Genomic DNA, 17,541 nt, shown 5'->3' on the forward strand with positions numbered 1-17,541 from the left:
TTCTTTCCTATAAATTATCAATGAAAAAATTTGATTCAGCTGTTTTGATTTTTTTTTTACCAGATCAGAGATAAGTCTTCCATCCAAATGTTTTCCATCACTCTAAAAAATGACTCAGGGACACATTTGTAGCCATTTGGATGTCACAAATGAGTAGTTCCATACTTTGAGCAAAATGCTAGAGATGCAGCTAATAAGTTCCTGAAACTGGATTTGAATTCAGATCTTCTAGGCCTGGCTCTCTATCTACTGTGCTACCTAGTGACTCTAAATTTCTAGTGAATATGATTTGGCCTGGAGACAAGAAAAGCTGAACTCAAATCTTGCATCAGGAACTTATACCCTTTGTATCTCATGGCAAAATCATTTAGCTTTCTCCACCTATGTCCTCATTCATGAAATGGAGGGGATGATAGCACTTATCTTGCAAGACTGTTATGAGAATCAAATGAAATAACTTTTATAAAGTGCTTTGCAAACCTTAAATCATTATATAAATAAGAATTATTGTGATTGTTATTGTTGTTGTTGTTGCTTTAGTTATCAACTTCTTTTCTTTTTTTTTTTTAATGAGATCAAGCACAGCAAATTCAATATCTCTATTTAGATTTAGATGTAAGTTTTTAAAGAACTTGGAAAACAATTATCTTGCCCCTCCTTAAGTCTTCTCATCTCCAAGTTAAATGTCACTAATTCTTTCAATTGATCCTCATATGGTACAAATTGAGCCCCTTCACCATTCTGCTGGACCTTCTTTGAATGCTCTCCAGCTATTGGAGGCCATCCTAAAAAGGAAGAGACTTTTGAGGATTATCTTGTCTGGATGACCAGTCATTCACTGGCTTGGAATTTAAATACACATGTGCAGCTCATTTAGCTAAAATACATTTGCCCAAACCTGTGGGCTAAAAAAATCTCATGAATGGGCAACTGTGTTAAATATAATAAATTAACATTTGATCTTTCTATTGTTTTGATTGCTAATAAAATTAAATAATAAATATACAAAGGTACTGATGTCAGCTTAAATCCATGGTACCAATGGATATATCTGTGTGTAAAATATAATATTCTTCCAAAAAGTATTCTAAGAATGTTTCCAAAATAGTTTTATGTTCATGTAGCCTTTAAAGGCTGACAAAGCTCTTGACAATAAGATTATCCATGACCTCATTTGCTCCTACTTCTATTCATAAAAGGGAGGTGACACAAGTATTCTTATTCACATTTTCAAGTAGGGATATCAAGAGAGTCAGGTGACTTGCAGGTAACATAGTAAGTGAGGGGAACAGTTCAAAACCTGGGCCTCCATATTACCGTGGTAATACATTCCTTTGGATCACATTAGGGTAAATTCTGTCTAAATTCTCTATGATTAAGAATAACATTATAGATTTATAAGAATTAGAATGAAATCAAATCACAAAATGGAAAGCAGTAATTACCAACCATAAGAGGTTTAAAAAAAATCAGAAGTTGTAAAAACATTTACGTGACTTAGAGTAATGTTCTTTTCTTAGACCTTGTATTCATTCATTTCATCAGAATTTAAAGTTTCTTATATCTTCTCATTCATTGAAGTTAACTTCCAAATCCCCTTTTTCTTTTAAGGATGTCCAACTCTGTATTTTGAACATTTTAAGAAAACCCATGATGGTCTTTAATGATGTAATACTGTTTCTTTCCTATAAATTATCAATGAAAAAATTTGATTCAGCTGTTTTGATTTTTTTTTTACCAGATCAGAGATAAGTCTTCCATCCAAATGTTTTCCATCACTCTAAAAAATGACTCAGGGACACATTTGTAGCCATTTGGATGTCACAAATGAGTAGTTCCATACTTTGAGCAAAATGCTAGAGATGCAGCTAATAAGTTCCTGAAACTGGATTTGAATTCAGATCTTCTAGGCCTGGCTCTCTATCTACTGTGCTACCTAGTGACTCTAAATTTCTAGTGAATATGATTTGGCCTGGAGACAAGAAAAGCTGAACTCAAATCTTGCATCAGGAACTTATACCCTTTGTATCTCATGGCAAAATCATTTAGCTTTCTCCACCTATGTCCTCATTCATGAAATGGAGGGGATGATAGCACTTATCTTGCAAGACTGTTATGAGAATCAAATGAAATAACTTTTATAAAGTGCTTTGCAAACCTTAAATCATTATATAAATAAGAATTATTGTGATTGTTATTGTTGTTGTTGTTGCTTTAGTTATCAACTTCTTTTCTTTTTTTTTTTTAATTTTATTTTATTTAATAATAACTTTGTATTGACAGAATCCATGCCAGGGTAATTTTTTACAACATTATCCCTTGCACTCGCTTATATTTCGTTTTTTCCCCTCCCTCCCTCCACCCCCCCCCAAGGTGGCTATCAACTTATTTTCAATGATGTTCGGGTACAAATGCTCCCAGGACATATCTCTATCTACCTTTTTTTAAATTTATGTTTAATGTAACATAGATTATTGTGCAGGTGAATGAAATGACTACTTTTGTAATAATTTTGATGATTATTAAGATGATCATCTATCCTGATGAAATTCAGAAAGAAAGAAATAGTCTTGAGACATGTCATTGTGTTGCCATCATTCTTTCATGTTTAATGTTCTGTGAGCTATATTGCTTAAGTATAAAATGACTGCTTTTTGTATCTGAATAGAAGCTATTGTTTTCTGAAATGAAAACATTTCTGGTATATCTCTAGTAGCAGGAAACACAACAGAGGTGATATTTCATCTTATTTCCATATAGTGTTTACTTCTTCTAGTAGGTTCCTATATTTTGAAAGCTTTTTTTTTTACATGTAATTTCAGAATACAGATTCTGAATATTTCTATAATGGCATTGATTTTTAATAGTTTTATGTTTTGTCTAAGTGATTGTAGGCAACAGTTTTGTCTGCGATAATGGGATCTGTTTCCAATATGATTTATCTGTTGAATTATCAAGGATATTTGTAATATGAGATTTATCGGCTCTTACTTTCTGCTGTATAATTTTGGCCACCTGATCATGTCTTTCTTTGTACTAAGTTTTAAATTTTTCCTAACTTCAGTGATTTGTTGCTCAAATTCTACTGTTTCTTTGTATAAAGTGCATTAATCAGTAATTATTGCATCCTTCAGGATAACATTTCTATAACTTCTGAGTACAATGACTGGCTCCTGGATTGCTCTCATAAATTGCTCTTTTCCTGTAAAACAAATCTACATGGTTCAGTCAGTTATTCAAACTTTTTTTTCAACATATTTTTGGTTGTGTTCATGTAGCAGTTGCCCAAGGAAGGCCCTTTAACTTTATTCTTGGATCTTAGTGATTTTCTAGACTTCATCCAAAAATAAACCACTTTCAGTTACATCCATTAAGCTCAATGTCCCATGAAACTATTACCACTCATATGAAAGAGTGTTCCAAATCATTATTGATCAGAGAAATGCAAATTAAGACAACTCTGAGATACCACTACACACCTGTCAGATTGGCTAAGATGACAGGAAAAAATAATGATGAATGTTGGAGGGGATGCGGGAAAACTGGGACACTAATGCATTGTTGGTGGAGTTGTGAACGAATCCAACCATTCTGGAGAGCAATCTGGAATTATGCCCAAAAAATTATCAAATTGTGCATACCCTTTGATCCAGCAGTGTTTCTATTGGGCTTATATCCCAAAGAAATACTAAAGAAGGGAAAGGGACCTGTATGTGCCAAAATGTTTGTAGCAGCCCTGTTTGTAGTGGCTAGAAACTGGAAAATGAATGGATGCCCATCAATTGGAGAATGGCTGGGTAAATTGTGGTATATGAATGTTATGGAATATTATTGTTCTGTAAGAAATGACCAACAGGATGAATACAGAGAGGACTGGCGAGACTTACATGAACTGATGCTAAGTGAAATGAGCAGAACCAGGAGATCATTATACACTTCGACAACGATATTGTATGAGGACATATTTTGATGGAAGTGGATTTCTTTGACAAAGAGACCTGAGTTTCAATTGATAAATGACGGACAAAAGCAGCTACACCCAAAGAAAGAACACTGGGAAACGAATGTGAACTATCTGCATTTTTGTTTTTCTTCCCGGATTATTTATACCTTCTGAATCCAATTCTCCCTATGCAACAAGAGAACTGTTCGGTTCTGCAAACATATATTGTATCTAGGATATACTGCAACATATCCAACATATAAAGGACTGCTTGCCATCTAGGGGAGGGGGTGGAGGGAGGGAGGGGGAAAAAATCGGAACAGAAACGAGTGTCAATATAATGTAATTATTAAATAAAAAATTAAAAAAAAAAAAAAGCTCAATGTCCCATACCTGTTGTCAAACTTTATTGTTGCTCTAGAAGTGGTATCCCTTTGTCTCAGAAGTATTTCTGTAGGTTTCTAACTTTATCATATACTAAAAATATTTCAGAGATGCTAGGTAGCATGATCAATAGAGAAATGGACCTGGAATAAAGAAGAACTAAGTTCAAAATTGGTCTCAGATGTTTACTAGTTGTGTGTCTGAACAAGTCACTTAAACTGTGTCTGCCTCAGTTTTCTCATCTACAAAATGAGGATGTTCAGGATTGTTTTGAGGATAAAGTAAGTTGATATTGTAAAATATCAAACTTTAAAGCTGCTATTGTTATTATTACCTAATTATTTTATCTCCATTTTTGATGAAGGGTAAATCTGTAATCTTGGGGTGATAGACCCTACATTTCATTAATATCTTATGAGAGAAGGGATGGGATATGTTCTATATATGTAATCTATTTAACTCTTCAAAAAATTTTATGTTAAAATTAGAATTGCATAAGTCTCTAAATGATTGTTTTAATATTAATTGACCAATTGAATTCATGTACATTTAAAAATTTTTGAAATTCCATCTGCTATTGCATGTGCTTTTTTCCTTGATAGCTCTAAACTCTTTGTATCTTGAAGAAAGCAAGGTATTTATAAATGTTCCCTTTGTCTATTGTTTCAATTTGACCTCTAGATTAATACTCAAGCCTCTCAGGCTCTGTCTTTTCTTGGCATATTTTATCAAGTTTAAATCATATTTTGACATTATTAAAAAAAATTCCATAAAATGAAGGAGCTGCTTGTTGTATTTTCCTGTTAAGCCATATATCTCGATGTCAGTCATGTACATGTCAATAAGATGTTTTGACTCTTTTTATTTGGAAGCCACATAATTCTATTTAAAAGAAATGAAAATAGATTTCATGCTGGTCAGAATAATAATAGGCTTAAACTACATCCCTGAAAAAAAGTGATATTTTATATCAAGTGTTCTTAATGTTATTGTATTGGTTTATTGTTGAGGTGGATCTCTTAAATAGAGAACAGTTTTCCATGTGGACATCAAATATTCCAGTGCTCTTATTCTACTTGTGTCTATATGTTTTAGTGCGTGAATAAATCATGAATCCAGAAATGAGTCAAAGCTTTCTTAATAATCAATACTGCAGGATTGTTATGATGCTTTTTGACTACTTGTTCAATAATTATAGAATTGATAATAAGTTTTTATACCCTTGAGACTTTTTTGACACATCCTCTTTGCTTCTCAATTTATAATTATATCATGCATTTATAGTTTTTTTTTAATTAATGCAAGCTTTGAATTGAGTTATATAATCTTGCAGGATCCAATCAGTCTTGGTATACATTTCATCATTATACTTTGCCCCTCTGATTGAGAGTTAGAACATGAACTCCTCAACTTCAATTTAAGGAGAGGAACCAGGGCATCTCCTCCTTTCCTATCAGGTTACAGTTTATTTTGCACTTTTTGAATTTTTTCACCAATCCCACCCCTCATGCCTTCCTTCCTCCATTTCAGCTTTTGTGTGTGTGTTGTTTTTCCCCATTAGATTGTAAGGTACTTGAGATATTTGCATTATTAGTGCAGTGCCTGAAACACAGTAGGTACTTAACAACTAAATTCTTAAGATAAAGCATATAATCATATAAATGTATATACTGAGAGGGATTACTGTTATTCTCATTTGTTGATAATAGTTAAGTAATATCTTCTGTCAAGAAAGGTGGGATTTGAAAAGAGGTTAGAAAAGTATTCTATCAATAATGCATTTGCACCATTACTTATAGATCTTATCCATCCCACACTTTTCCAATTTTATTGAAAAGCTAGGGTTTCAGTCACCTCACTTGACGTAATTATTCCAGTATTCCTTTTATTAACAGCTTTTTGTTTCTCCTTTGAGCTAAGTTTCGTTTTTATTGGATTCATTCTTGAAACCATAAATATAACCAGAAATTTCTCCTTCTTAAGGATTACCCTTCTTCTACTATTTCTTCACAGATTTCTATGATAAAGTTTTTTTAATTTATGTTGATTAGTGTCTTTTTCTCTTTGCATGTCTTTTGAATCTTTTTATTACTTTAATCTTTTGCTTAAATTTCTGTTTAAGGAAACCTAGAATATTTTCCCCCTCGATTCTATTTCATATTGTTAAAATTATCTTGTTCTTCCCTCTTTGCATTTATTAAATGATATCCTCAGTAGTGAATGACTATAATAACCTTATAATTAATAAATAAAGCCATGATTAGAAAGAAAGTAGAAATTGGGGTGGAGGGAGGGGTTAGTTGGTTGTCCTTTGTTCTCTTTGAGAATGATAATCACTAAAAGTGAGTCAGTTACAATGTAGAGTAGAGTTAGAGTAAAGTTACAATGTGTCTCACTATGGCTGATGATACAAGATGGGAAGGCTCTACCACAGGGTCTGGCACAAACAGTCCATTTGAACATTTGAAGAGGATTCTCTAAATTTGCACATCTCCTATTTCTTTTGAGCTACTTCAATTCTGTTTTGCTCACAGAGTACAGTACCTTCTCTGATGAGGGCATGCCATGCTGGATAGTCCTGTGCCAGATTATGCAATCAGTTTCAAAGATCTTAAAAGAGCCCTTGAGAGTGTCCTTGCATTGCTTTTCCTGGCCACTTTGTGAGTATTTGCTCTCTGTCAGTTCTCCACAAAATAGTCTCATTTGAAATTCAAACAACATGGCCAGCCCCTTGGAGTTATAGTAGATGTGGAATGCTTGGCAATGTAGTTTGAGAAAAAACCTCAGTGTCTGGTATCTTTTCTTGCCAGGTGAACTTCAGCATCTTCCTAAGAAGCAATTGAATTTCCTGGTATGGCACTGTTATACTGTACCAATTTCACAGGCATACAACAATAAGTCAGTGCAATGGCTCTGTAGACCTTCAGTTGGGTAGTGAGTCTAATACTTCTTCTTTTCTTACTTTACTTACCTTAAGAGTCTCTCAAACACCAAGTTAGCTCTTAGAATGCATGCATCAACCTCATTATCAATGTATATATCCCTGGAAAGTATATTGCCAAGGTAGGTGAACTTATCCACAGAATTCAAAACTTCTCCATTTGCTATAACAGATGGTTCCATATACAGATGGTATGGTGATTGCTAATGGAGTGCCTGTGTTTGCTTGGTGCTAATTAAGCACAAGCAGCAGAAAATGGATCCATACTTAGGTTGCAACTCAGCTTCATGGGGCAGCATTGAGTGAACAATCATAGCAAACAGAATATCGCGTACAGACATTCCTTCCACTTTGTTCTTGGCTTGTAGCCTTTTCAAGTTGAAGAATTTGCCATGAGTGGGATAGTTGATCTTAATGTCGTATTCATCCTCACTGAAGGTGTTTGATAATATGACTGAAAATCTCATGCTAAAACACATGGGAGCATCCTCCACTGGTAACTAAGAAAATGCAAGACCATCATCCATTTTCCAGAACCCAGACAAGCATGTCATAATAAAATTAGCCTAAGATGCTGATGAACTTCTCCAGGAAAATAGATTTTGCCATAGTTTTCCAGAAGCCCTCACAAATGACAGTATAGCCAGTTTCTCAGATGAATCTCAAGTAGATAGAGTATATATACATACATACATACATATATATGTATATATAGACTCATATCTCAAGTATATAGAGAACTGAATCAAATTTAAAAGAATATAAGTCATTATTCAATTGATAAATGGTCAAAGAATATGAACAAGCAGTTTTTGGAAGAAGAAATCAAAGATATATATGTATATGTATATGTGTATATATATATATATATATGTGTGTGTGTGTGTGTGTGTGTGTGTATAATCATACTTATGCTCTAAATCATTATTGATTAGAGAAATACACATTAAAAGCTCTCTGAGGTACCATTTTATGTCTCTCAGATTAACTAAAATGATAAAAGTGGAAAATAAGAAATATTGCAAGGGAATGTGAAAAAATTAGGATACCAATACACTATTGGTAACTTTACCATTTGATAGAGAAATCTGGAATTACACCCAAAGAGTGATAAAAATATATGCCCTTTGATCAAGTAATATAACTATTAGGTCTGTTTCCCAAGGAGACCAGGATAAAAGGGGGAAAAAATCTATATTTTCTAAGATATTTATAGCAGCAATTTGTGGGTTGCAAAGAATTAGAAATTGAGAGAAAGCCCATTGATTGGGAATAGCTAAATATCATGGTATATGATTTTAATGAAATACTTCTATGCTGTAAAAGATAACAAAGTTGATTTTAGAAGAATATGGAAAGACTTGCATGGAATAATGCAGTGTGAAAGGTGCAGAACCAAGAGCAGTAACAGCAATATTGTTTAAATAATAATTGTGAATAACTAAGCTACTCTGAGTAATATGATCATTCAAATTAACTATGAAGGACAATGCTATCCACCTCCAAAAACATAACTGATATATATGTGGAAGTATTATAGTATGGTTTTACATACACACACATACATATACAATCTCAAATGTTGGCTTTCTCTAATGTGGAGTTAGGAGGGAGGGAGATAGATGATGACTCAGATATCAAAATGAAGCAATAAAAAATAACAGAAGCAGTTACCTTCTCTATGAAAATTATATTTTTGACTTTTTATGTCTAATAGTAATCTTCACTGTGATGGTGAGAATTCCAAGTCACACAGCAAAAGAAAATGATACTATGGAATCTAATGAGAATTCTATTAGGAGAGGCAGATTCTTGCTATACAATACTCTCCATCAATCTCCTGATCTATGACTTGCCACTGGATCCAAGACTCTGGAGGAGAAAGTTAGACTAGTGATTTTGCACAGCTCTCTCTCATTTAAATTCAACTCACTTGCATATCATGGGTTGAGGTCATGGTTCTCTTAAAGAATGAAAGAAAAACATCATCACCAGCAACTATACTATATTAAAGAACTTTTCTGTTTCTAGAACCACCCAGCTTCTACCTGAATATACATATTTATATTTATGTGCACAACTGACTAAAAACATATAGGTATAGAAAGGAATTGTAAGAGAAATCCTGTCAGTTTCCTGTAAGCCAGTAGTACACATTCTATACTACATTGGGGAGAACCTAAATCTATAACCTATTTAAAAATTGGCAAATCAGTACTTCATCTTAAAAGTATGTAGTTTATTGAAGACTTTTTACTTAAGACTATTCTCAATGTTACCACATGCAATCTAGGAACTTAAAGCAAAGATTCCTAAGCTTGTTTTCATTGCTGTTTCTTACCTGTTGATGATACATCTCTTAATTCAGAAGCAAATTACTACATTCATTTTCTTCATTCTTAAAGCTTTTTTTCTACCAAACTTTTGAATTTTTCCCTTTGAGGTTGACAGCAGAGAAGATTACCATATCCTCTAAGAAAATGTTCCAGTGAACTGTGCAGATGAAAAAGAATACCAACATAACCAACATGTCATTCCTCATGCCCTGATTGTATGGAAAATGACATGGCTCAGAGAGAAGAAAACAGAAAGGAGTTAAAACAGCAACCAAAGAAAATTTTTCATTCATTGTCTTGGTTGAGCTGCAGTCAACCAGTATATTTAAGCCACAGCTAGCAATCCACAGAAACAATTTGATCTTTTAAACATTGAGAACAATTTACAAAACTATACACAGCCCTATTATTGCTGATACTTGAGAAGACAGCAAGGATTGGACTCTTATTTGAAGGGTAGCTGCAATGATTTGGGATCTTTGAATAGTTTCATTCTTCCTATTTTCTGCTTGATTTTTTTTGGGGGGGGGATAAGGCAATCAGAGGAATTACTTTTTTATTAAAGCTTTTTATTTTCCAAACATATTCATGGATAATTTTTCAACATTAGCCCTTACAAAATCTTGCGTTCCCATTTTCCTCCCCTTTCCCCCACCCCTTCTTCTAGATGACAACTAATCCAAAATATGTTAAACATGGTAAAAAAAATGTTAAATCAATAATACACATACATATTTATACAATTATCTTGCTACACAAGAAAAATCAAATCAAAAAGGAAAAAATGAGAAAGAAAATAAAATGCAAGCAAACAACAACAAAAAGAGTGAAAATGCTATCTTGTGATCCATACTCAGTTCCACAGTCCTCTCTCTGAGTGCAAATGGCTCTATTCATGACAAGATCATTGGAACTTGTTGTGATCTAGTTCAGATGGATCTGAATTGGTCCCTGTTCGGGCGCCAAAATGTGGTGAGCTTTTTCTTCTCAAAACGCAGCCAGGTAATAAAAGTTCAGATCTTTTATTATCTCCAATATAGCCCGGTTAGCTTAGAGGCCTATCTCTCTGCTTGGTTCCAAGAGCTCTCTCCGAATGTCGCCAAATTCAAAGGTCTGGTCCTTCAGCCTCTGCCTCTGCTTTCTTCAGCCTCCAGCCAGCTCCACTCTTCATGTCATTCCGGTGAAATCTGACCGAGAGCCTCTGTCTGTTTCTTTTATCCAAGAGGGAGGAATTGTGGAATACGAGAGAGAGGGATTATGGGTTTTCTCCCATAGTGCTCTCTGGCCCAAAGAGCTTCAAGGGAGGTGTGAACTCATAAAGGTACAAAGTTTACTTTGTGAAGCTGGCATACTTGTGAACTCCAATGAGTAAAGGTGTAAACACAAGCATTGTATTACTTAGTTCTACTTAGTACCTCGTTTCAGGTTCTGCCCAAAACATCTTCTTGTAAGATTAGATCAACTCTAATTAGTTAGCAGTTTGTAAGGATTCCAACAGGAACTGACCTGAATCGTTTCATTGTTGAAAAGAGCCATGTCCATCAGAAGTGATCTTCCTATAATTTTGTTGTTGCCATGCACGATGTTTTGTAAAGAGTAGGAGAAGTTAGCTGATTTTGAAAACATGTTAGTTTCTTATTCTTGGGCCACAAGATTCTCTAGTCATGTATGCTTTCTCTCCTAAGCTCATGCTTTACCCAATTCTCACATGATCCTCAAATGAAGTTATTTCTAAGGAGGAATAAAATTCATCGTCAAAATTCACAGAAGCATCTTCAGAGAGTTTAAAAATAGTATTTTACATATTTGCACTGCTTCTTCCATCCCTAAAGTAATAGGTCAGCTTCATAAGGTTGTTACCCTTTATAGGCATCTTCTAAAAGTAAAAATAACATTTTGCTGTTCTTCAAAAAACAAACAAAATATTCTTTGGCTACTCAAATGCTCGACTAATTCTAAAAATTTCAATGAAGAGTTCTCTTATCCTTTGAAAATTTTGCCTTTTCAAGTCATTTTACAAATTTCATCTTGTATGTTTTTGGAGGGAGCAGGGAAAAACAAAACAAGACAAAATAAAATGAGACTAACTTTTGAAAGAAGTTAGTCTCTCTCATTAAATAGAAAAGTTTTAAAATATTTAAATGATAGTGTTTTTAAGATGACAAAGTGGTAAGCTTTTATGTCTTTGTCATATCTTCTAATACTCTAGGTTGGTCTAAGAAAAGTTCCAGAGTCAAGGAAGAATTGTTTTATAGTTAACAACTCTCCTTTTAAAGAATATGAGTCTAATAACATTTTACTGGTGAGTTTTGCCCTGAAGAATTTCTAGAAAATAATTAATTTTTTTTCCTGGAGAGTTAGTCATTAGACATTTACTAGAATACCCTAAAAGACTTAAAGTGCTCTAAAAGAATAGTATGGTTCATTAAGTTGTTAAATGACTTGTCCAGGATCACACATTCATCAGAAAAAGATCTTCCTGACTCTGAGTCTGATCTTCTATTCCTAATGACCATTTAACCTACCTCTCAAATAAGTTGTTTATGGACTGAATTAAGCAAACTTGATCAAATTAGATTTAAAAGACTTACATTTAAAAAGTTTAGAAGTTTTTTTCTGTTGAATATTTATATTTCATTGGGTTGTTGCATCAGTGTCTTACTGAGGAGACATTGTAAGGGAATGACATGAAGCAAATGTTCCAAAAGGGAACTTAAGAAGCTATCTGCTTCTGAAAACATTTTTGTTGGGTTATCTAAGCAGTGTAAATGTCAAAGTTTTCATATGTGCCAGCTCTACTCTTTGCTCCTAGTTAGCTTTGTGTGGGAAGAATAAAAGTCAAATCATCAGTGATTGGAAAATACCCTCAGTTCTGTCTCTGTTACTTACTACACAATAGTTCACCTATCATCAATTCCCTTGGTCACTTAGCATCATTGACCAGAGATTTCAATATGCCTTAATCTCAATTCATTTAAATTCACATTCAGTTGGATCTTGAAGTAATCTTACAGCTCATCTCTTTCAAGCTCCTTATTTTACAGATGGGTAAACAGGCCACAGAAAAATAAAGTGACTTCTAAGAAATGGAACAAACATTGAGTGGCAGAGCTTGCCCTTGAAATCCAAGTTTTCTGATTTATATACACTATATGGTTTTACTTCCCAGTGGTTTAACTTTCATTCAGGGAAATTCAGCTCCATTTAGCAGGACCACTCTGGAGAAGGTCTTAGAGGTTACCTAGCCCAATTCTTTCACTTTATAGATTAGAGAGCTGAGGTGCAGAGAAATTAAATTATTCGTCCCCGATCATACAGGTGTGTTTGGAAAGTAGCAGAACCAATATCTGAACCTAAGGCCACTCACTCCAGGGAACAAGAAATCAAATAAAGGTGAACAGAGAACGAAGGGCCAGAGTTTGATTTCACCAAACTTTTTTTTTCAAGTCTACTAGAAAGAAAAACAAAAAAACCTATTAATCTCATTCATGATAAATCTGAAAATGAACTTGTGACAAAGTTCATTTTTATGATGATAATTCACATTTCTAGAGTATTTGATTTGAAGTCAAGAAAACCTGAATTTAATTATTGGTCCTGACCCCTAGCCATTGTGATCCTAGGTAAGTCATTTAACTTCAAGATGATAGAGAGAACTTCTTATATCTTGTAAACCTGATCTTAGAGGGGTTGAGAACTCCTTTATGGGAGAAAATTTTTCACAATAACAAAATTTTAGCTCTTTCATGTATTCCATTTTCTAAATTAGAAAACTAAGAGAAGACTCTGAGAAGACCTAGAATCTCATAGTCAAGTGTCAAAGAGACCATGATACAAGGGGAGAAAATGTTGACTATAGAGCCGGAGGACTGAGCTTCAGATCCTACCTTGGACCTTTAGTATAGATGTGACACGGAGCAATCACTTAACCACTAAATGCAAGGTTTGATTAAGGAGTTTCCAAGGTCCCTTACAGGTCCAAATCAATGATTTTCTATGTCTGAATTCAAACAAATCTTTCTCATTTTAAATCCAGAATTCCTCTTGTTTTTTTTTTTTATTTTTTTTATTTTGATTTTTGTGTGTGCCATGGATCCCCTCTCTGGTGAGTGGAAAAGAGCTGTGGTTTGTCACTTACATTCATAATTGAAGGAAATGTCAAATTTCAGTTAGAAATGAGTGAAAATAAATATACACCCCTCCGACTCCAATCTCACCACTCTATAGACTACAGGTCGAATTAACCATGCTGCCTCTGTGGAGCAATTTATATTTGGCCTGGTGAATTATGGGGTGCCTGAAATCCCATCTTCCTGCAAACAAATGATACTTTCTTTTTTCTTATTTGTTTCAGAGGAACGAAAGCAGTAGTCTGCACTCCAGGTTGTGAAAACGTTCCTCACCCTGTGCCAAGGAAGGCTGTTGCCAAGCAGAGTTAGTGGTAATTAAAAAGCTATGGCACCCAGCTGAAAGAATTCTGGAACGTTTTCTCAAGACGGCCTCAGAATTTCATAAATTGAAAGACATACCACAGCTGCATCTATCAGGCAGGTAATTGCTATATTCCAATGATCCACTTGCCCCTCTTTTCAGCCTGTGTAGTTAATGCAGTTAGCTGCAGCTGTAAATTTTAGGGAGTCATTGCCAATACTTACTTTTCACAGAATCATGGTATATTACAGCTGGTGTCCACCCCCATCATTTTACAAAGACAGCCACTAAGTCTCAAAGAGGCACATTGATTGCCTAATAATAATAATATAATCATAACAATAACAACAATAACATAAAAATGCCATCAAAAGGAAGGGACAACCAATATTATACAAATTTAGGTTTGTATCTGGATACAATTATTATACAAATATCTGGATATAACATCAATCTATAAAAAATTATGAATATTTTAAATTGTTGTTACCATATTGAATATCCAGAATCTCTAAGTATGAGAAATTTAAAAAAAAAACTTTTAAAATAGGAAGGGGATAGGGTGAGATTCATATCATTTCCATTTGTCCAGTCTGCTTGTTCCCAATATACTTTCAGGGAGCTTCCAGAATATAATCTTACATCCTGACACTTTCATTCAATTTTTAAAATTGAATTTTTTTCAGTTTTCAATTTTTCAATATTTCAACTTTTAAAATTGGTCATCTTATGACAAACAGGGTCCTTTCACAAAATCTTGGAAAGACTTGAATGAATTGATGCAAAGTGAAGTGAGCAGAACCAAAAAACACTTTTACACAGTAACAGCAATATTATATATGATCAACTGTAAATAACTTAGTTATTTTCAGCAATACAATGATCCAAGACAGTCCCAAAGGATCTCAAAGAGAAATGCTATCTACCAAAGAAGGAACTAATGGAGTCTGAATACAAATTGAAGCATAATATTTTTTTGCATTCTTTATTTTTTGTGTTTTATTTCTTTTGGGGGGTAAGGTCTGTGTTTTCTTTCACAAAATGACTAATATGGAAATATACTAGGCATGATTATACATATATATATATATATATATAAAACATGTGTCATATATAACACATATATAACATTTCAAATTGCTTACTGCTTCAGGAAGAAGGGAAAAGGAGGAAAGAGGGGGAAAAAATTTGGAACTCAAATTTTTTAAAAGTTAAAAGTGGTTTTTACATGCAACTGGAGAAACTTTTAAATAATTTTTAAAGTGGTCATTTTATACACCTCCACAATGGTCCTGAGAATATCAAACTCTTCAGAGGCCTCTCTTCCTTTAAGATACAACTTAACAGCTTAATCAATTGCAAGTTGGTGTCTCTGCCTGCCTCAGCTTTCTCTGATCTAATCTATCTTCCATTCTTTTCTAACCATGTTCCATTTAACTTCTTTCTACATAGTTATACTTATTAACTTTATTTATTCTGTGTATTTTTTTCTATGTGTTTGTTATCTCCCCCTTTAAAATGTAAGCTCCTTTTAATTAGTATTGCTTCATTCTTTGTACATGTATCCCTTATGAGTAGCAAGAGTGCCTGACATATAGTAGGCATTTTATACTTAATAACTGATTGATTGAAAACAGGTCGTAACATATTCTAAGAATATTTTTATCTGATCTCCATCAAACATAATGAAAAGTAAATAATAATAATAATAATAACTCATTTATGTATTTTAAGTAATCTAAATAGCTTATTTAAGTAGTTTAAGATACTCAAAGTGCTTTACATTCATTATCTCATTTGAACTCATTTGACTTAGTAAGATCGATGCTATTATTAGCCACCATTGATAAAGGAAGGAACTGAGGTTTGTCTGGGAACCACCCAGAGAATAAGGAACAGCGACTAAATTCAAACCTCAATTGTCTATTTCCAAATATGTCTTATAGTGTATAACATCATTTGATATCTTCTTCCTTTGAGTCAAAGTTATATAGCCACATATAACCTATATTACCCTGAATAAAACACTTTACCTTTCTGGGTGTCAATATTCTCATTTATGAAATGAAGTTGATCAATTCTTGGCAGTTAGGTAGCACAGTGAATAGAGTGCCAGGTCTGGAGTCAGGAAGACTCATATTGGTGAATTCAAATCTGGCCTCGGATATTTACCAACCGTGTAATCCTAGACAAATCACTTAGTTCTGTTTGCCTTAGTTTCCACATCTGTAAAATGAGCTGAAGACAGAAATGGCAAAACCCTCCAGTAACTTTGCCAAGAAAACTTCAAATGGTGTCACAAAGAGACATGACTTTATTAATCAGAGAAATGCAAATTAAGACAACTCTGAGATACCACTACACACCTGTCAGATTGGCTAGAATGACAGGGAAAGATAATGTGGAATGTTGGAAGGGATGCGGGAAAACAGGGACACTGATACATTGTTGGTGGAATTGTGAACACATCCAGCCATTCTGGAGAGCAATTTGGAACTATGCTCAAAAAGTTATCAAACTGTGCATACCCTTTGATCCAGCAGTGTTTCTACTGGGCTTATACCCCAAAGAGATACTAAAGAAGGGAAAGGGACCTGTATGTGCCAAAATGTTTGTGGCAGCCCTGTTTGTAGTGGCTAGAAACTGGAAACTGAGTGGATGCCCATCAATTGGAGAATGACTGAATAAATTGTGGTATATGAATGTTATGGAATATTATTGTTTGATAAGAAATGACCAAAAGGATGATTTCAGAAAGGCCTGGAGAGACTTATACAAACTGATGCTGAGTGAAATAAGCAGGACCAGGAGATCATTATATTTTTCAACAACAATACTATATGATGATCAGTTCTGATGGAACTGGCCACGTTCAGCAATGAGATGAACCAAATCAGTTCCAATAGAGCAGTAATGAACTGAACCAGCTACATCCAGTGAAAGAACTCTGGGAAATGACTATGAACCATTACATAGAATTCCCAATCTCTATATTTTTGTCCGCCTGCATTTTTTATTTCCTTCACAGGCTAATTGTACACTATTTCAAAGTCCAATTCTTCTTGTGCAGCAAAATAACTGTTTGGACATGTATACTTATATTGTATTTAACATGTACTTTAACATATTTAACATGTATTGGTCTACCTGCCATCAAAAAAATGGCCTCTGGGAGGGAGGAAGTGGGGGGAAGGAGGGGAAAATTTGGAACAAAAGGTTTTGCAATTTTCTATGCTGTAAAATTACCCATGCATATATCTTGTAAATAAAAAGCTATAATAAAAAAATTAAAAAACAAAAATCAAAAGAGATATGACTAAACAACATCACCAAAGCAAGTTAATTCCTACTTTAAATCCATAATCTTATAAACCACAAAAAAACAGATTTTAAAAAAAATCTCTAACACTACCACGTGAGATGTGAGTCTGTATCAAGCTTTCTTCATTATCAAGGTACAAATATTATGAAATAGTCAAGAGAATGTTGATGGCTTTATTCAGCTG

The sequence above is a fragment of the Antechinus flavipes genome, chromosome 1 (assembly GCF_016432865.1).
Source record: "Antechinus flavipes isolate AdamAnt ecotype Samford, QLD, Australia chromosome 1, AdamAnt_v2, whole genome shotgun sequence".
In the NCBI taxonomy this organism is placed as follows: Eukaryota; Metazoa; Chordata; class Mammalia; order Dasyuromorphia; family Dasyuridae; genus Antechinus; species Antechinus flavipes.